Source organism: Leucopleurus acutus (assembly GCF_964270905.1).
Source record: "Leucopleurus acutus genome assembly, chromosome: 5".
Classification (NCBI taxonomy): Eukaryota; Metazoa; Chordata; class Mammalia; order Artiodactyla; family Delphinidae; genus Leucopleurus; species Leucopleurus acutus.
In genome coordinates this window covers 91,341,354-91,363,069 of record NC_139147.1, presented here as the reverse complement: position 1 = coordinate 91,363,069, position 21,716 = coordinate 91,341,354, and the positions used below count along the sequence as shown (strand labels likewise).

General features: G+C 35.6%; 1 protein-coding gene across 3 annotated transcripts in view; it reads left to right on the top strand.

The window, feature by feature from the left end:
- The window catches only part of NAALADL2 (N-acetylated alpha-linked acidic dipeptidase like 2), a 1,451,411-nt gene that overhangs the window by 1,118,560 nt on the left and 311,135 nt on the right, over nucleotides 1-21,716 (top strand). The window lies entirely within an intron of this gene.

Below are 21,716 nucleotides of genomic sequence, written 5' to 3'. Positions count from 1 at the left end.
AAGGCCAATCACTCCTACATGGGTTGTTTCTACATGTCTTGACCCAAATTAATCCTAATCTTGTCTCATGAAACTCTCAGGAGAGATTAAGTGGGGCTATTATAGGCTGAATTGTGTTCCCCTCCCCACAAATTAGTATGTTGAAACCCCAATCCCCAGTGCCTTAGAATATGCCAATTTGGAATAGGGCCTTTAAAGAGGTGATTAAGTTAAAACAAAGCATTAGGGTGGGCCCTAATCCAATCTGACTGGTGTTTTTATAATTGAAGATTTGATACAAGGAGACACTTAGGGATGCCTCTGACCATGTGAAGACACAGCAAGAAGGTGGCCATCTGCAAGCCCAGGAGAGAAGCCTCAGAAGAACCAAACCTGATGACACCTTGATCTTGGATTTCTAATCTCCAGAAATGTGAGAAAATGCATTTCTGTTGTTTAAGCCACCCAGTCTGTGGCTTTGCTATGGCAGCCGTGGCAAACTAATGCAGGGACTGTTGCTCATCATCAGCCCACAGTTTACTCAGCTAGAAACTGGGTCAAGTGGAGACTTGGTGTCTTGCTTCTGATCTCACAGATTCTGCCAGAGCCATAAATATTGCTAAGTTTACCTCGGGAACTGAATTTGTGCTTCTACATTAAATTAATTCAAAAACAGTAGGAAATTACAAATGTCAGGAACCTATTGTGCAAGGAGCTAGTCCTCGTTACAGTCAGGTTTCAACCCAGGAAGTGTTCAATTTCATCTGGATTAAGCTTCAATCAGTGCGTTCCTGTCTACTAATTGGCTTAAGAAATAGTTTCCTTAAACTTTTGGGAAATTTTCATGAGTAGTTAAGCCCTTTGTTAAATGTTAATGATTCAGGTTTGAGTCTATGGAAGATATAAAAGGGTTAGTGATATCAACAATTTATAAAAAAATAACTGACCTTTTAAAATAATTGTAATATTAATACACGGCATTGATGTAGTGCGGTTAACTTCCCCAAATTCTTTCATTTCTCCTATTTAAGATTTTATGAGGAAAAGCCAAACCTAGGAAGACTAAGATAGAATCCAACTTTTTCAGTACTTTAAAGAGAGAAATGAAAACTTCAGATAACAAGTCTGCTTTTCTACAATTATTTTTATCATATGAAAGACAGAAGACAAAAGATAAAGCAAGAATTGATGGTGGTGTCATTGTGGTGAAAAATGCTCTTGAGTAGGGATTGAAATACTGTACAATTTTCTTGAAAGGACCAGTCTTCTTTCAAATGAGATATTATCTGCTGTCACTTCCATGAAAAATATAGCACCTGCCTCTGCATGTTTCTTCTACTTTGAACAGTGTTCCTTGGTGAGACCTGAAAGATTGGCTGGCAGAGGCAAACAATTTGCCTTTGTTTTCTTGGGTCAGCAGCCCCTGAATTCACAGTCTTTCAAATTCAAAGTTGAAGTACTATTGTCTAGTTTGCTAAATTCATCTATTTTCAGACTTCCCTGTTTGCATTGCAGAGTGAAAGACCATATTCAGTAGCAACTTTACAAGAAACTATTCTAAAATATACATGTAGCTATTACTTATTGAATGCACTGTTCTGAGCTCTATGCTCTATCCTAGTTTCCGTGTGCTTATTATTTCACTTTTTCTGGAAGTTAGAAGCTAATCTCATAGTACACAATTCACTTGCTTACTAATTCAATAAACATTATTAATGGAACCTGTTTTTTATATGTGCCAGGCACAATTGTAGAGATAGAAAGAAGAAAAGATAAAAGCCCTAAAAGAAACCACAGTCTGAACCTTAACTGTTTGATAGTGTACACTAGCTGCATGTGGATTTTTAAGTTTAAATTAATAAAAATAAAATAAAATGGAGAATTCATTTCCTCAGTCATACTAGCCATTTTTCAAGTGCTTAGTAGTCATATGTGACAGTGGCTACCCTACTGGACAGTATAGAAGAAAATTTTCATCTTTGCCAAACATTCTGCTCTGGTCTAGAGATTGGCATTTTCCAACAATTTGCATGTTCTGATAAAGCATAGTTTAATTCTGTTTACTATGGGCCATACTATGGATAACCTATTTTAGCCATGGTCGGGGAAAAGTAATTGATAGGTATATGTAAAAAGCAAGCATCTTTTTTTCACTATTGCACTTTTCAACAAGGGAAATCTACAATAGACCTCAGAGAGTATGGCATCCTGGATCCCCAGGGCTTCAGAAAGACAGACGTTAGTGATCAACAAAATTACAGAATTATACAAAATATTATAAGGGTTTTTTCAAGGTCAAGGATGCCTCTCAGGGTTAGCAGAGAAATCTATACAAGGTGCTGTCATGGAGATCCACCATTCCAAAGGGTAAGAGAATCAAAAAAAAATTGGGGAGACAAAGCGAGGCTTAAGAACAAGATGAGGGCAGTGAACCAACTACAGGGCAATACAGATGGGTTTCACTGAACAGATACCTTACTGCCTTTTCTAAATATATTGATTATTAGAATTTACGAGTGACTGCCATGTCACACTTTTTCAGAAATCATATGGGCAACTTTGAGTTGTATGGTGTCATGGTTAAGATTAATGTAGTAACTGCAGCATGGTAATCGAATGCTTCTATGACTCTTGTAATTGAATTAATTTCTTAATAAACAGTTGTAGTTATTTGTTTCCCATACTCTTCTGATTGCATACCTTTGAATTCATTACTTGAGGATCTAAATGTTATGTTGCTCTGAAAATGACTGAACATTATCACTAGTGTTGAAAAACGTACAAGTTTTATTAGCATTCAAAAAAGCTATTAACTGTAACATAATGAAAGAGAAAATGGTTATCCGCACTCTAAAAATGCAAAGGTTTTCATCGTATCTTTTCATCTTTTTCCTCTTCTGTATGAGTACAGAGGCAGTTCAGGCGGCATTATATATGGATAATTCAGCATTAAACGTTGAGGTGGTATTCTGGCAAGTCTCATGAGATTGTTAAATTTTGACTTTTGATCTTGCTTTTTACGTGGTAGTTTCTGTGAAATCCCCTCTTCTGATGGGAATGTATATACAGTACAGGTGGGGACGGGAGTAGTAAATGGAGTAGGGTTTAGGGTGGTTTTCTGTTACAGGCAGTTAGGGGCATGTTTTCTTTGTGAAAGCACTGCTGGTAAAGGAGAAAATGAATAAAAAATTGGTCACAAAAGCGAACAGTCTGTGGCAATTACTAGAGGCAAGATTACAGATGAATGAAAGGAGGAAACTCAGATAAAAATGAGAGGTAGAGTTAGTACTGAAAGGAATGAAAAAGTTGTAAATCTCAGTTCTATTCATGTGGATAGATATCAGCAGCTGGGATTTTGCTATTTTCTAAGCAGATTCTTCCTGAGTGTCTAGTCTCTATTAGACAGTGGTTCTTCACTAAGAATAAATAACTAAATTACCTATGGAACTATTAAATAAATAAATAAATGCATGTATAAAGATATATCTGTATCTACAGCAGCAAGATATTCCTATAACTTATCTTTTATTTAGATGTTGACCCACATCTCTTCAGGCTGAGAAACAAGGCTGTTTCCCTGGTTACACAAGCAAGAGGAGGTACTGTCTTAGGAGCACAGAAGAGCTGACATCAAGCTCTTTTGTAAATGTATGGATATATGTGAGATGAGCATTTGTGATAAGCTGTGCAAACTACTGCATGGTACTAGCATGATTCAAAAGTGCACGCTTTGTTAAGAACCTCTAATTAAAAGGTCTGGGATTAGATGAGCAAATCCTCCTCTTTAGATGTTAGCCATGAACCTGAAACTCTCAAATAATGAAAGAAAACTATTATTTGAGCAATTCATTTGCCCATTGTTGTTTTGAATACCAGTTAGGAGAAAGAAAAAGACCTTGAAGATTACCTTCACAGTTTGAAAATGCACAAAGTCTGGACCCTGGATGGCTCTAAGTTGTGATCACTTTATTCATTTCTTCCTTTATATTGTGAGATTTTATTCAATTTCACAATTTTCAAACGTCATGACAAGAGGACTCAATGTTTTCTTTCACTGGCCCTCTTCCCCAAATCTGGATATCTGCTTGTTACTATCACTTCTGTTAACTCTAAGTTGTTTTAAGTAATTCTCTCGCCATCTCTGTAAGTTTATCACGTAAATATTAGTCTTCCTCATCTTGTATGTGTCACATTGGGAGATAATACAAATGTTTAGCTATTTCTTATATGCAGGTATCTGCAGCTATTTCTCTTTTCTAAACACTCTTCAAGACCAGTTCTTCTAGAGCATAGTGGAACACCCCTTGGTTTGTCTTTATGTCAATATTATTTTTAGTGATGCTGTACTTAAAACAATATCATGTTCCTATGTTTCGTCTAAAGTTTCCACTCTCTCAATCCATAATCTTAAGATTTTTAATGGCTCATATTCACTAATATAACTTATCAGTAAGTAGACAAATGGACTACGGTGGCTCTTACAGTATGTGACAGGATGACAGCCAACTATGACTTTAAATAAGTGATTATTTTTTGTAATTTTATGCATTAGTTATCTCTAAACAGACCTTAGTGTGCGACAGGGCTAAACAGAGAAGATACAAAATAACCTTTTCTTCTTTCTTTATTCTTGTCAATTTATAAATTTTTTTCTGACATATTTCTGATAATGTCACACAAAAACATTTACAGAATTAAAACTAAAAGTTTTGACACATATCAATGCTTCATATAAGCACCTTTAATTATTAATTTGCTATTTACGTTATTTCCTCTAAATTTAAATTTGAAGATCACACAAATTGTGTTGTATTATTAATATAGAAAATTAGTTACTATCCAGAAATTAGGCAGACAGTGACAGAGCTAAGAACTGAATTCATGAACTTCATGCTTTTCCCTGAGTTGTTGACCAATTGGGAGGAGATCCATAAAGCAGATCATATGAGGAAATAGTGACTGTAGTCCTTTGGATTGTCTTTACTCTTATGGGCCCTTATTAAGTGTAGCGAAGTAAATGTGCATACATATACACAAGTATACAAAGAAACTTGTCAGAATGCAAAATAGAGACAGACCTGATACATATATGGCACTCAACAAGTATTCATTGAATTAATAGACATTATGAAAGTGTCTATGAAAATATAAATGATCAGACTTGTATATCAACCATAATGATGAAACCATTCTTTTTTAAATAGGCTGAATTCCTATTAGTCAAATTGAAAGATGGAGTAAATTACTAAAATGCTTTAAAAGGAAAGCTAATGTATGAACTTTAAAATACTAAGAGTTCAAAATATTAAAATGCAGTGCTTTTCGTTATTATCAGTAAGATTATCCACAGCACACTTAAAGCTTTTCTGTTATCTCTGAATCTCTGCTTAACTTTTGACCATTTTACTAAGGTATGCAATTAAAGACACCAAATTCCAAACCAATCTGTTTTTATACTTTTTAGTGATTCTGTAGAGATTTAATTGTAGTAAGAGTTCAGATTAATGGGTAAGATGTAATTAGAGAATTATCTGTGTATTTTAATTATCCTTACTAATGCTAGTTCCCATTATAATAGATAATTGGAGGAGACGTCTTAGAAATATCACATGTGGAAAAGCTCTGAGCTTCTATTTGGAAGCAAGCTAAATATGAATCAAGAGTGTTGCATGACTATTAAAAGCCTAAATTTACCTTAATTTGCATTAATAAACTTTAGAGAAAGGAGTCAGGATGGTCGTTACTCCACTTTTCACTGTACTTGTCACACTGTCCCTGGAGAATTTGCATGAGTTCTGAAGAACATAATTTAAAAGGGCCATATAACCAGGAGAAAGTGAGAAAGATAGTAAATGCATCTGAAATTGCATTATATGAAATATAATTAAAGCAATTAAGCTTAGAGAAAGGAAAAACTTAAGGTGGATAACTGCCTTTACACACGGCAAAGGGAGTAGATATATTATTATAGTTTAAGAAGACAGAACAATGACCAGTGGGGGACATTTTAAAAGAGTGTTTATTAACTGGCCAAGAAAAATGAAGAACTTTTACATTTTGGTCTGTTCCACAAAAGAAAGGCCCACTTTAAAAAGTGTCTACCGTTGGAGCTGAAATGAGAACCAAGTGTGAGAATCTAAAATTTCATGATCAGTTGGCAATTTTGCAGAGAAAGATGGCTGTGGTCTATCATATAAAATTTTAATAGTGTCTCCTATGATATCTAGATTACGCAGATTCAGTATGCTTCCAACAACACAAAAAATATCTAAACATCAGTTTCTTAATATTGACAGTACAAAAATATGGAAATGTTATAGATTAAAAGCTCATACAACTAGAGAGATGTATGGAAGTATAATAAAATATTTATAGTATCTTTGTCTCAAGAGATTATGGATTTTTCTTTTATATTTTATGAACCGTTTTTTAAGTGAATATGATTTTTAAAAATCTAATAAAATAATGCTATTTTAACTTGAGTCAAAAAAAGAAATGACATTGTATCTTTGGAAGAAATCCTGTGGTTAATAGTCATCTATATATCTTTATAATTCTTAAAATAAGTATTTTGTTATTTAAAATATGCGTAATTTAATTAGTTGTAATTATAGTTTGTTTTTATTCTGTAAGTGAGCATATTTTTATATTTTTGGTACTAAATGCTTAAGAATCTGTAGAAGGTTTAGTGGGTTAAATTGTGTCCCCCAGAAAGTTATGTTCAAGTCCTAACTTCCAGTGCTGGTGAAAGTGACCTTACTTGGGATTAGGGTCTTTGCAGATATAATCAAGTTAAGATGAAGTCTTAGTGCATTAGGCCAATGACTGATGTCCTTGTGGAAAGGGAATTTTGGACACAGTAACACACAGGGAAAAGGCCATGTAAAGATGTAAAGGAGATTGGAGTGATATATTTACAAGCCAAGGAATGGCAAGGATCACAGGCATCCACCAGAAACCAGGAAGAGGGAAAGAAGGATCCTAGCCTAGAGCCTTTCAGGGAACATTTAGGACTTCTAGCCTCCAGAACTTGAGACAAATTTCTGTTGTTTTAAGCCACATATTTTGTGGTATTTCGTTACAGCAGCCCTAGGAAATGAATACAGAGGGAAATAGTTAGCAGTAGATTTTTACTAAATAGGAAAATCCTCAGAATTTTAGTATTAGTAATAAAAATAATAAACATTTTCCCACTTTCTAACTCTAGATCATTATTTAATAATGTCTTTTTATATTATTTCCCTTTAGAGCATGCTATCAAGAATGCTTTGAACTTTCATACTGGCTTTAAAAAAGAAATGAAACCATTCATTAAATAATTAAATGTTTCAAACTAAAAGATCAAGAATCTGGAGATATAGATCTCTACGTCTTTCCTTTTATTCTCTTTTAAGTACTGATCAGTATTTGAAATTATATTATTTATTTTATTTACTTGTTTATTTATTGTCCCTCACTATGACATAAGCTCATTGAAAGCAGTAACTCTGGTTGTTTTAACCACAGCTGGCACATCATAAATACTCAGAAGCATTTGTGGAAGGCTCCCACTGTAGGGACAAATACCAGCATCAGCAATTCCAGGCTTAGCGTACACAGCAGGAAAAAAAGTTTCCTCAACTGCCCAGACTGACTTCTTAGGACTCAGCTGAGGTCATATACCACATCTTATGTAGTCTCTGGGCCAAGGAGATGGTATTCTCTGAAATGACATTGCTTGGGGCAGTGTGCTCTTTACCAGAACCACAAGGCGAAACAGCCCACTCAAATTGCAGGGATGGGGCCATCTCTCAAATTAAACAGTGTAAGGTCACTTGTCGTGTAGAAACAACAAATTTAAGTACAACAGATTTCAGTAAATAATTTTTCTTATGTCTGATCTCACTTCTGATGTTAAGTCTTCTCAGCACACAATTAGAACACAACCATAATTTTAATATTTAAAATATACCTTACCTTCTCCAGAAAGAAAAGTGGTAGTCCAAGTTATTTTGATCTTAATCATGGAAATATTTTTGGAGAGCTTTAGTTAAAGCAGTGTTTTCTCTCATTTCAGTTATTCCTATGAACAATCTTTTTCAATTTCTCCATATATCCCTTAAAACCACCCAATTGTATATAAGATTCAGTTGCAAGAAATAAATGTTCATGAAATGGTCTGATGGATATCCAATCCGCTCTTTCTTTAAATGAGAGGTATAGTAAAGGTCCACAAACGCTGAAGATTACATGTGCATTTTTGTCTTGTGTACACACAGGTCTTTCTGTGGTTAAAGAATCCATGGCTTTGAGTAGGCTCTTAAAAGGATCTGTGATTCTACCATAAGGTGGGAATCAATGCTCTAAAGTAGTGTTTCTCAACTGGGGGTGGTTTTGTCCCCCAGGAAACATTTCCAAAAAACTTTTGCTCGTTACAACTGGGGAATGGGAGGTCGTTGCTGGCATGGAGTAGATAGAGCTCAGGGATGCTGCTAAACCTTCTGCAAAGCACAGGACAGCCCACACGACAAAAAATGACTGTGCCTAGAATGGCATTCAATGCCACTGTTGAGAAACCTTGCTATGGATAATCGACTCTTTTGCATCTCCCCAATCAAGATTAAGATTTAAAAACAGCATAAAATAAACTACGTTATTTTAGTTCCTCTGTCCTTTATTAAACTTCTTGTTTCTTGACATAATGTTGTCACTCAATTTCAAGTCATGTTATAGAACTCTGTCCCTGGAAAGTGATTTGATGTGAATGTGATGTCCCACAATGGCTTTGTTTTTATCTGCCTACAGATTTCCTATCTGCCTACAGATTTGTTTTTATCTACCTACAGATTTCCTTTCAGTTCTAGGAAGATCAGCTCTGGATATCAGTGGATAATGTGAGGTGGAACTGATCTTGCTTCTTTTTTGTTTTGATCATTAGGAAGATATGAACTTAACTTGAAGACTATCTTCTGTTGTAGTTTGGATAATAATCTGATTCTGTCTTCACTTTAATATTCTAATATCTATTTTTCCTAGGCTTTTACTTACTAACTTACAATTTTTGTTAGCTTTATCATAAGCATTTTTTATACAATCTACATTTTTTTTCTTTGAATGAAGTAAAGAATACATTTAAAAATCCTGTCAATCACAGGACTTCACACAAAAAATAACAAGTAAATATGGTTGACCTTTGAACAACATGGGTTTGAACTGCATGGGTCCACTGACATGCAGATTTTTAAAAATAAAGTTCTACTAAACTTTACACTTGAAACTAACACAACATTGTAAATTAACTCCAGTTAAAAAAAAAAAAGATGTACTACAGTACTACATGCTCTATGATTAATTGAATCCGTGCTGGTGAAACTGCAGATAGGGAGAGCCGACTGTAAAGTTTTAAGGGGATCCAGAGAGCCAGTGCCCCTAACGTGGCGTTGTTCAAGGGTCAACTCTAGTACATGATTTCTTTATACAGTTTACACCACTTAATTCTTTAATACAAATGCCATTTCATATTACCATCTCTATTTAGATTATATGTCCTATATCATTTTTGTATCTCTTACAGTTAGGCTCTTTAGTTTATTCCCTTTATTCAACTAAAAAAAATTAGCACCTACTGTGCTAAAAGTCTTTGTTGATATAGACATAAATAAAATAAAACTTTTTTTTTCACAGAGCTTACATGGTAACAAGAGAGATAACTATGTAAATCAATAATGACAGGGAAATATGCTAATTCTGATGCTGTTAGGAATAAGAGGAATATGCTCTAAGTATATAGTGGCAAAAGGTGGCATGATCAAATCCTGTAGATGCTAATTGACAGAGAAGAAAACAGGGAGCTGAACATTATCTTTTTTTATTTTTTCATTTAAAAAATTATTTTAGATAGGAAATGACAGCTAGATAGATAAGTAGATAGATAGAATATCCATATAATATGTAATAGATACACAGATTCACTGAACTTCCAATTGCTTTTGAAAGTTATTCCGGTTGTTTTTGATAAATTATCCAATCTACAATGGCTTTTTAACATTCCTCTAATCACCTTATTTCCAGTTGTATGTAAATCTATCCACTTAATAAAGAAACTCATCCAGGTCATTTTAATAAAGATAAGCAGGACAAAGCTCAGAATTAGCTTAGGTGGAACCCAAGGATTTCATTATTCCCTTATTCCCTTCCTCTACACCACCTCCCATTTCTCCCCCCACATACCAGTTCACTGGAATCTGTTCTCTGAATCTAGCATGCTGTGGACACATCCAGTTGAATGTGAACTAAAGCATAATTTCATAACTTAGTAATGTTACCCGAAGGTGGGTGTTGAGCCAAAAGACACAACCAAGGCAAAGATCGGGAGAAGAAAAGATTTATTACTTGTAGCAAGGAAGGAGATCACTGGGGATCTTTCCCAAAGCAATGTCTCCCCAACAGCAAAACTGGGGAAGTCTTAAGCTATAAGTACATACATATTCATGAAGGGGCTTGGGCGGTAGGCAGAGTCCAAGTTTCAGTTGATTGAAGTCAGGAGGGTCAGAAAAGGTCAATATCAACATTCCTTAGATTTCAGTTCAACTGGTGGTTGAGTACCTGAGGAGGGATTTAAATTCTGCAAAATAGCTCAAGACAGCACTTTAGGCTAGTCTTTACCATTGAAATAGAACTGGGACTCTTTACAACTGATTTGTTATCTTTGCTGTTGTTACTTATCTTGCCTGATAAATCTGTCATTTTGTTTTCTTAAGATCAATATTACTGAGACTTGTTCAAGGGCAAGCATTGTGGCCAGACTTAGGTCAGAATATGGTTTAGGCCCAAAATGGCTCTCTTATGTCAAGAAAGCCATGCCTGGTTCTCTTTCTCCGGGGACCCCCTACCCTATCTGGTCAGAGTAATAACCATACATTTAACAATCAAAACATTAAAAAAGAACATGTTTGACTTCCTCAAATGTAGTGTTTTTCAAAATTTATTCTCCAATGACGATGAGAAAGGGAATTATTGGTCAAATGCATTCGAGAAAAGCTGAATTAGTCAAAATTACGTGAGTTTTTTGTTTTTTTTTTCATTGATAAACTTCTCGGGGCCTTCATTGTGATAACAGGCACTCCTCAAAGTGTATGATTATTATATGCATTTTCCTATAACATTTGACTGTAGAACACGTAGCTGAAAAGATACCATTCAAAAAAAAGTTGCTATTGTGTTTTTTAAAAAAAAAACTATCATGTATTCTTATGGCAATAACTTGGTCACTATTTATCATCATTACTTTTCTAAAAAATTGTATTTTAGCATTAACCTTTTTCTACAGGAATATCAAAGCCAACGCTGATCCAGGTTCTGTTGGGCTTGGAGAAGGTATTCTAAGAACCCTATTTGATTTTAATATTTATCAGGACTATGTGATATAGAACAAGAATGCCTGGAGCCTTTAAAAAGAATAATCTATAATTCAAAAATGAGCATCTTTAAAATGTAAAGTATCAGCCTTTTTAAAAATGAGGACACTCTTGTCAAATGCTAATCTTGGAACTACTTAACTGATGTTTTTGCAACAAGGACTAGTGTTACTACAAGGGAAGAAAATAACATAAAAGTGATTCATGCAATTTTTAGTAGGTTTTGGTTTACCAAAAAGGTGTATTTATGGATGTGTGTGTGTGTGTGTGTGTATAAAATAAGAAAACACCCTAATTCATTTGCAATTAGTGCAGCTGCGCTTTACAATATCATTGGCTATGTGTCTAGATGATGGCTAGAATTGACCCTTATTTTACAGTTAAATAATTGGAAGGAGGAATTGGCAATCATACTCCCTCTTCTTGCTCTTTAAGCATTTTAGGCATTCCAAAAATAGTTGACAAGTCTGCACAGATTAAATTATTTAGGTTTTTGCTTAAAATTAGAGCTAAAATAAAAACAAAATGAAACTTATTCTACTGTTAAGAATTTTTTTCTTTCTAAAGCATCTGTAGGCCAAAGTTTATGTATCTAATGTCATTTCAGACTAAATGAGCAAATGAATTCATAAAATATATAATGTATCCAACGTATGGACACCAAGGGGGAAAGTGACGGGGATGGGGGTGGTGGTGTGATGAATTGGGAGATTGGGATTGACATGTATACACTGATGTGTATAAAATAGATGACCAGTAAGAACCTGCTGTATAAAAAAATAAAATAAAATTCAAAAAAGAAAAAAAAATATATATATATATAAAATGTATCCAAATGGGAGGTTTGATGAGGAACTGACCAGAGGGGGCATCATTCCTCAACTAGGCAGAGGCCTGATGAAAGAGGAGCTCTCCAAATAGAGGTCTCCAGAGTTTAAAAAAAAAACAAAACAAAACTAGAAATAAAAATATAACCCTTGTTCTGTCTTAATTGGTTTGGGGAGTCCACGTGCAGAAATGAGGAACTTTCTTCCAGGGATAACATATGCATAGCACTTTCACTCTTAGGTAATGTTTGGGTGAATCCACTTTCAGTAACAAAATCATTCATCCGGGACCACTTGACTTTGCTATTATCCTAGCAAATCGAATCACAGTTTCTAGGCTTGGGGGTCAACAGAACAACATTTCCAAAGGATTGTGATTATTTTTCCCTGAGATTTTTCACTTTCCTTGGACTATTTTCTTTTTTTTGGAGTGATTAGCAGTAAAAACCTAAGAATGAACAGAGCCTGAGGGCTTGTCGTCTGAGTAGCCAGGTAGGAATCTGCTGCAAGAAAGGAAAAGGACTTGCCTACAGCTAACCTAGGCGGGAGGAGCTCTGGGTTTGGCTTGGTGTTTGCTGAAGCCCTTTAAGTGGAGTCTTGGTTAGAGCTCTGCTGTTACATTCACTTGAATACTACATAGGCCTGTTTTTAGTCTGACTTTGTGGCTGATGAGGCCCACCAACCAATGTTGTAGGTATAGATAGACAGTTAGATACCTGGTTATAATCTAGAAAATCATGCATGGGTAATACTTTCTTGGATGGCTGATTACCAACCCCCCCCCCAATTTTCTTATAATAAAATACTACTAGTTACTCAGCTAGCCAAAATATACTTGAGAAAGTAAATAATAGATCAAGAATATTGGATTAGCTAGTGTCTTATCCCCTTCCACCTCTCTCTAAAATTCTGATTCCACCAATAAAAAAGATGATCCAAGATAGTATACAAATAATACTGTAAAGAGTGATTTATTCAGGTAGTTCCAAATCAGTGAGATAAAGGAGGTATTTTACTATCTCCCGGCCATGATACATGGTATATACTGAGTTCAGCAACATTTAAAAAGTAAATTTAAATATTGTAAATCCCCAAAACATTTTATAATATTCTGCATATAACATATTAAGTGTATGTAACTTATTACATGCACTGTACATACATTTATATTACATACACATCACACAATTGAAAAACAGTAATACACATGTTATAAATTGACTTATACTCCAGATAAGTCTTTATGCTCATATTTTAGGACTACTTATAATGATCTCATGGTCTCCCTAAGGGGTTGAAGACCCACACGTTCAGAATCTGGTTGATTCTCAAGAGATAGGTTATGGCCTTCTGTACAGGGGTGGGTGTGTTGCCTGAAAAATTATATTTACATTTTCATAGCAAAGCATTTTTGGTTAGTGAGAGTATGGGGAAAAACGAGTGATAAAAGAGATTCTAAACAAGTTCTTTAGAAAGGAGAGTTTTGAGACCCAGCAGAACACACAAGAGACGTAGTGGTCCAGTCGTGATATTTCAGAAGTGAATACTGTTTTAGGGAGTCTGTTGTTCACAAGCAAACTGTACAAAACTGCATCACAAGGCAGAGGAGAGAAGTGTAAACAGTAACCGGGGAGAGATTCTGATAGGGCTTTCCTCTTGGAATCATATTCCTTCCACATATTTCTTCTCCATCTGGTGGGCACTAACTGAAAAGACAGTGTGTTTTCAAAAATGATCTTGCTGAGCTAAAGTTTTTATAGTTCATAACTTGAAAAGATCACTGTTTTAAAATAAAATTGTATTTTATCATGATACAGGGATTTCGCAAAGAACTGCACCCATCCATTTACCTTTAGAAGTTCTGACTTTCAAGGGATAATTCCTTCTTTAAAAAAAATATATATATATATATTGATTTAATTCCCTCTTTTTAGCAATGAGGAAATTGAGGTTCTGAGATTTAATTAGTTTCCCAAGGCCTAGATCACATAACTAGAATTCCAAGGAGAGCTTAAAGAAGAAGCAAACACACAATAATCCAAAAAGTCAAGGTTTATTTATTTTGGAGATTGTAACAGAATTTTCAGAATTTCCACATAAGGTATTCACTATCAAATGGGGCAAGTTCCACTTAAGTTGATGGCAAGATGCCTGGTATAAGGACATTCAAGTAGATGATTTAAAAATGTCAATTTTATATATCAATGTTAAGATCTTCACAAAGTAGAAAGTTATTCTGAAAGTTGATTATACTGATTTTCTCTGCTGTTCAAAATGCCCTTGGTTTTGTTTTCATCATAAAGACATAGCCAGAAATTCCTATTATGAGAAAATAATTACACATTTTTCAAAATTTCTTTTTTTAAATTTTTATTTATTTTTATAAATAAATTTTTTTATATATGTATGGTACTTATCAGTTATCCATTTTATACATATTACTGTATATATGTCAATCCCAATCAAGCAATGTATCCCACCACCACCACCACCCCTGCCTCCCTGGTTTCCCCCCTTGGTGTTCATATGTTTGTTCTCTACATCTGCATCTCTATTTCTGCCTTGCAAACTGGTTTATCTGTACCATTTTTCTATATTCCACATATATGCGTTAATATACGATATTTGTTTTTCTCTTTCTGATTTACTTCACTCTGTATGACATCCTCTAGGTCCATCCACGTCTCTAAAAATGACCCAATTTTGTTCCTTTTTATGGCTGAGTAATATTCCATTGTATATATGTACCACTTTTCCTTATTCATTCATCTGTCAATGGACATTTAGGTTGTTTCCATAACCTGGCTATGGTAAATAGCGCTACAATGGACATTGGGGTGCATGTGGTTTTTTGAATTATGGTTTTCTCTGGGTATATGCCAGGTAGTGGGATTGCTGGGTCATATGGTAATTCTATTTTTAGTTTTCTAAGGAACCTCCATACTGTTCTCCATAATGGCTGTATCAATTTACATTCTCACCAACAGTGCAAGAGGGTTCCATTTTCTCCACACCCTCTCCAGCATTTTTTGTTTCTAGATTCTCTGCTGATGTCCATTCTAACTAGTGTGAGGTGATACCTCATTGTAGTTTTGATTTGCATTTCTCTGATGATTAGTGATGTTGAGCATCCTTTCATGTGTTTGTTGGCAGTCTGTATATCTTCTTTGGAGAAATGTCTATTTAGGTCTTCTGCCTATTTTTCGATTGGGTTGTTGTTTTTTTTTTTTTTTGCTATTGAACTGCATGAGCTGTTTGTATATTTTGGAGATTAATCCTTTGTCAGTTGCTTCATTGGCAAATATTTTCTCCCATTCTGAGGGTTGTGTTTTCGTCTTGTTTATGATATCTGTTGCTATGTAAAAGCTTATAAATTTCATTAGCTCCCATAGTTTATTTTTGTTTTTATTTCCATTACTCTAGGAGGTGGGTCAAAAAAGATCTTGCTGTGATTTATGTCAAAGAGTGTTCTTCCTATATTTGCCTCTAAGAGTTTTATGGTGTCTGGTCTTACATTTAGGTCTTAAATCCATTTTGAGTTTATTTTTGTCAATGGTGTTAGGGAATGTTCTAATTTCATTATTTTACGTGTAACTGCCCATTTTTCCCAGCACCACTTATTGAAGAGACTGTCTTTTCTCCATTGGATACCCTTGCCTCCTTTGTCAGAGATTAGTTGACCATAGGTGTGTGGGTTTATCTCTGGGCTTTCTATCCTGTTCCGTTGATCTATATTTCTGTTTTGGTGCTGGTACCATACTGTCTTGATTACTGTAGCTTTGTAGTATAGTCTGAAGTTAGGAAGTCTGATTCCTCCAGCTCCTTTTTTTTTCCCTCAAGATTGCTTTGGCTATTCGGGGTCTTTGGTGTCTCCATACAAATTTTAAGATTTTTTTGTTCTAGTTCTGTAAAAATTGCCATTAGTAATTTGATAGGGATTGCATTTGGTAGTATGGGTATTATGTAGATTGCTTTGGGTAGTATAGTCATTTTCACAATTTTGATTCTTCCAGTCCAAGAACATGGTATATCTCTCCATCTGTTTGTATCATGTTTGATTTCTTTCATCAGTGTCCTATAGTTTTCTGAGTACAGGTCTTTTACCTCCTTAGGTAGGTTTATTCCTAGGTATTTTATTCGTTTTGTTGCAATGGTGAATGGGATTGTTTCCTTAATTTCTCTTTCTGATTTTTCATTGTTAGTGTATAGGGATGGAAGAGATTTCTGGGCACTAATTTTGTATCCTGCAAACCTTACCAAATTCATTGGTTAGCTCTAGTAGTTTTCTGGTGACATCTTTAGGATTCTCTATGTATACTATCATGTCATCTGAAAACAGTGACAGTTTTAATTTTTCTTTTCCAATTTGTATTCCTTTTATTTCTTTTTCTTCTCTGATTGCTGTGGCTAGGACTTCCAAAACCATGTTGAATAATAGTGGCAAGAGTGGACATCCTTGTCTTGTTCCTGATCTTAGAGGAAATGCTTTCAGTTTTTCACCATTGAGAATGATGTTTGCTGTGGGTTTGTCATATATGGCCTTTATTATGTTGAGGTAGGTTCCCTCTATGCCCACTTTCTGGAGAGTTTTTATCATAAATGGGTGTTGAATTGTGTCAAAAGCTTTTTCTGCATCTATTGAGATGATCATATTGTTTTTATTCTTCAGTTTGTTCATATGGTGTATCACATTGCTTGATATGCATATACTGAAAAATCCTTGCATCCCTGGGATAAATCCCACTTGATCATGGTGTATGATCCTTTTAATGTGTTGTTGGATTCTGTTTGCTAGTATTTTGTTGAGATTTTTGCATCTATATTCATCAGTGATATTTGTCTGCAATTTTCTTTTTTTTTTTTTTTTTTTGTAGCATCTTTCTGTGGTTTTGGTGTCAGGGTGATGGTGGCCTTATAGAATGAGTTTGGGAGCATTCCTTCCTCTGCAATTTTTGGAGGAGTTTGAGAAGGGAAGGATGGGTGTTATCTCCTCTCTAAATGTTTGATAGAAATCACCTGTGAAGCCATCTGGTCCTGAACTTTTTGGGGGGAAGATTTTAGTCACAGTTTCAATTTCATTACTTGTGATTGGTCTGCTCATGTTTCGTATTTCTTTCTGGTTCAGTTTTGGAAGGTTATACCTCTCTAGGAATTTGTCCATTTCTTCCAGGTTGTCCATTTTATTGGCATAGAGTTGTTTGTAGTAGTCTCTTAGGATGCTTGTATTTCTGCGGTGTCTGTTGTAACTTCTTTTTCATTTCTAATTGTATTGATTGGAGTGCTCACCCTCTTTTTCTTGATGAGCCTGGCTAAAGGTTTATCAATTTTGTTTATCTTCTCAAAGAACCAGTTTTTAGTTTTATTGATCTTTGCTATTGTTTTCTTTGTTTCTATTTCATTAATTTCTGCTCTGATCTCTATGATTTCTTTCCTTCTACTAAGTTTGGGTTTTGTTTCTTCTTCTTTCTCTAGTTCCTTTAGGTGTAAGGTTATATTGTTTATTTGAGATTTTTGTTTCTTGAGGTAGGATTGTATTGCTATAAACTTCCTTCTTAGAAATGCCTTTACTGCATCCCTTAGGTTTTGGATCATCGTGTTTTCATGGTCATTTGTCTCTAGGTATTTTTTGACTTCCCCTTTTATAGCATCAGTGATCTCTTGTAACGTAGCGTTTAGCCTCCATGTGTTTGTGTTTTTCACATTGTTTTTCCTGTAATTTATTTCTAATCTCATAGTGTTGTGGTCGAAAAGATGCTTGATATGATTTCAATTTTCTTAAATTTACAGAGGCTTGATTTGTGACCCAAGATGTGATCTATCCTAGAGAATGTTCCATGTGCACTTCAGAAGAAAGTTTAATCTGCTGTTTTCTGATGGAATGTCCTATAAATATCAACTAAATCTATCTGGTCTACCATGTCATTTAAAGCTTTTGTTTCCTTATTAATTTCTGTCTGTATGATCTGTCCATTGGTGTAACTGAGGTGTTAAAGTCCCCCACTCTTATTGTGTTACTGTCAGTTTCCTCTTTTAGAGCTGTTATCATTTGCTTTATGTATTGAGGTGCTCCTATATTGGGTGTATATATATATTTATAATTTTTATATCTTCTTGGATTGATCCCTTGATCATTATGTAGTGTCCTTCATTGTCTCTTGTAATATTCTTTATTTTAAAGTCTATTTTATCTGATATGAGTATTGCTACTCCAGCTTTCTTTTTTTTTTTTTTTTTGGTATGCGGACCTCTCACTGTTGTGGCCTCTCCCATTGAGGAGCACAGGTTCTGGACACGCAGGCTCAGAGGCCATGGCTCATGGGCCCAGCTGCTCTGTGGCATGTGGGATCTTCCTGTACCGGAGCACAAACCTGCGTCCCCTGCATTGGCAGGCGGACTCTCCACCGCTCTGCCACCAGGGAAGCCCTCCAGCTTTCTTTTGATTTCCATTTGCATGGAATATCTTTTTCTATCCCCTCACTTTCAGTTTGTATGTGTCTCTAGGTCTGAAGTGGGTTTGTTGTAGACAGCATATATAGGGGTGTTGTTTTTGTATCCATTCAACAAGGCTGTGTCTTTTGGTTGGAGCATTTAATCCATTCACATTTAAGATATTTATCAATATGTATGTCCCTATTACCATATTCTCTATTGTTATGGGTTTGTTTTGGTAGGTCCTTTTCTTCTTGTTTTTCCTACTTAGAGAAGTTCCTTTAACATTTGTTGTAGAGCTGGTTTTGTGGTGCTGAAATCTCTTAGCTTTTGCTTGTCTGTAAAGCTTTTGATTTCCCAGTCGAATCTGAGTGAGATCCTTGCTGGGTAGAGTAATCTTGGTTGTAGGTTCTTCCCTTTCATCACTTTGAATATATTGTACCACTCCCTTCTGGCTTGTAGAGTTTCTACTCAGAAATCTGCTGTTAACCTTAAGGGAGGTTATTTGTATGTTAGTTGTCATTTTTCCCTTGTTGCTTTTAATAATTTTTCTTAGTCTTCAATTTTTGTCAGTTTGATTACTATGTGTCTTGGCGTGTTTCTCCTTGGGTTTATCCTGCCTGGGACTCTCTGCACTGCCTGGACTTGGGTGGCTGTTTCCTTTCTCATGTTAGGGAAGTTTTCAAATCTAATCTCTTCAAATATTTTCTCAGATCCTTTCTCTCTCTCTTCTCCTTCTGGGACCCCTATAATGTGAATGTTGGCACATTTAATGTTGTCCCAGAGGTCTCTTAAGCTGTTTTCATTTCTTTCATTCTTTATTCTTTATTCTGTTCTGTGGCAGTGAATTCCACCATTCTGTCTTCCACGTCATTTATCCATTCTTCTGCCTCAGTTATTCTGCTATTAATTCCTTCTAGTGTAGTTTTCATTTCAGTTATTGTACTGTTCATCTCTGTTTGTTCTTTAATTCTTCAAGGTGTTTGTTCTTTAATTCTTCTAGGTCTTTTTTCAACATTTCTTGCATCTTCTTGATCTTTGCCTTCATTCTTTCTCTGAGGTCCTGGATCATCTTCACTATCTTTATTCTGAATTCTTTTTCTGGAAGTTTGCCTATCTCCACTTCATTTAGTTGTTTTTCTGTGGTTTTATCTTGTTCCTTTACCTGTTACAAGGTCCTCTCTGCCTTTTCATTTTGTCTCTCTTTCTGTGAATGTGGTTTTTGTTCCACAGGCTGCAGGATTGTAGTTCTTCTTGCTTCTGCTGTCTGCCCTCTGTTGGATGAGGCTATCTAAGAGGCTTGTGCAAGCTTCCTGATGGGAGGGACTGGTGCTGGGCAGACCTGGGTGTTGCTCTGGTGGGCAGAGCTCAGTAGAACTTTATTCCACTTTTCTGCTGATTTGTGGGTTTGAGTTCCTTCCCTTTTGGTTGTTTGGCCTGAGGTAACCCAGCACTGGAGCCTACGGGACCTTTGGTGGGGCTAAGGGTGGACTGTGAGACGGCCCACGCCAAGGATTAGTTCCCAGAACTTTTGTTGCCAGTACCCTTGTCCCCTCAGTGAACCACAGCCACTCCCCACCTCTGCAGGAGACCTTCCTACAGTAGCAGGTAGGTCTGGTTCAGTCTTGCATGGGGTCACTGGTCCTTCCCCTGGGTCCTGATGTGCACACTACGTTGTGTGTGCCCTCCAAGAGTGGAGTCTCTGTTTCCTCCAGTCCTGTCAAAGTCCTGCAGTCACATCCCGCTATCCTTCAAAGTCTGATTCTCTGGGAATTCCTCCTCCCGTTGCCGGACCCCCAGGTTGAGAAGCCTGACTTGGGGCTCAGAACCTTCACTCCAGTGGGTAGACTTCTGGGGTATAATTGTTCTCCAGTTTGTGAGTCACCTACCCAACAGTTATAGGATTGATTTTATTGTGATTGCGCACCTCCTACCATCTCATTGCAGCTTCTCCTTTGTCTTTGGATGTGGGGTATCTTTTTTGTGAGTTCCAGTGTCTTCCTGTCAATGTTTGTTCAGCAGGTCATTGTGATTCCGGTGCTCTCGCAAGAGGGAGTGAGCGCACATCCGTCTACTCTGCCATCTTGAATCAATCTCCAGTAATTATACTTTTTGTAAACTGTTCTCCCCTCAACTTTAATTTTTAATCCCTTCTCCATTTTCTGTTTCAGTATTTTTATTTTTTATTTTTAAAATTCCTTCTCCACTGTTAGTAGTGCTGCATCCCTCTCTGATCTAACATTCATGCTAGCAGTAAAGAATATATATGGGTTATATCAATCAAATATTTTTTTCTTCCTCTTCTTAACATGTTTTTCTGATATACATTTGGGGATTATAAGCAGCAAGCAGAAATCTGCCTTTCTTCCAAAATAAACTCTATAGAAACTTCACATCTATAGTGTTTTTTATTGTTTTAGTATAGATAGACAGGCAGACAGACAGACATATAGATATATCATATATATATAATTGTCAGTGGAATTAATAAATTCACATGTACTGTTTATTTAGCATAGAATTCAAAACTGAGTGAATTGTAAAAAAATAAATGCCAGGTGAAGGTTACATCTGCAAATTGTACTTCTGGTAAATAGTAATAGCAAAACTAATACTTATTCCTTCTGTTCAAATCCTTAAATATATATATCCTATATGAGAAAACCCCTAGCATTAAATTCCAACACGTCATTCTGAAAAGCACTTCAAACAACTGCATATTTCTTGCCATATAGTAGAATTTCTGTGAGTTCCAAGAGTTTTCATTTTTAGATGGTTCTGAAACATTTCACATGCAAGTGAAACCTATTTTAAAAAAAATAATATTTAAGATAAGTTTTGTCTGAGCCAAATGATACTGGTGACTAAAAGAAAATAACACACAATTAGTCCTAAATGTGTCCTGTCTGGATGACCTCAACTATTCCCAGGGCTTTGGTTCCCACCTTTATGCTGATGACCCTCCCAATTTATATGGCCATCTTTGATCTCTCCAGTGAACTCCAAAGCTGTATATCAGTTTTGGGAATCTGGGAATCACCACCTGGATATTCTACAAGATTGTCAAATTCACTGTGCTCCAAAC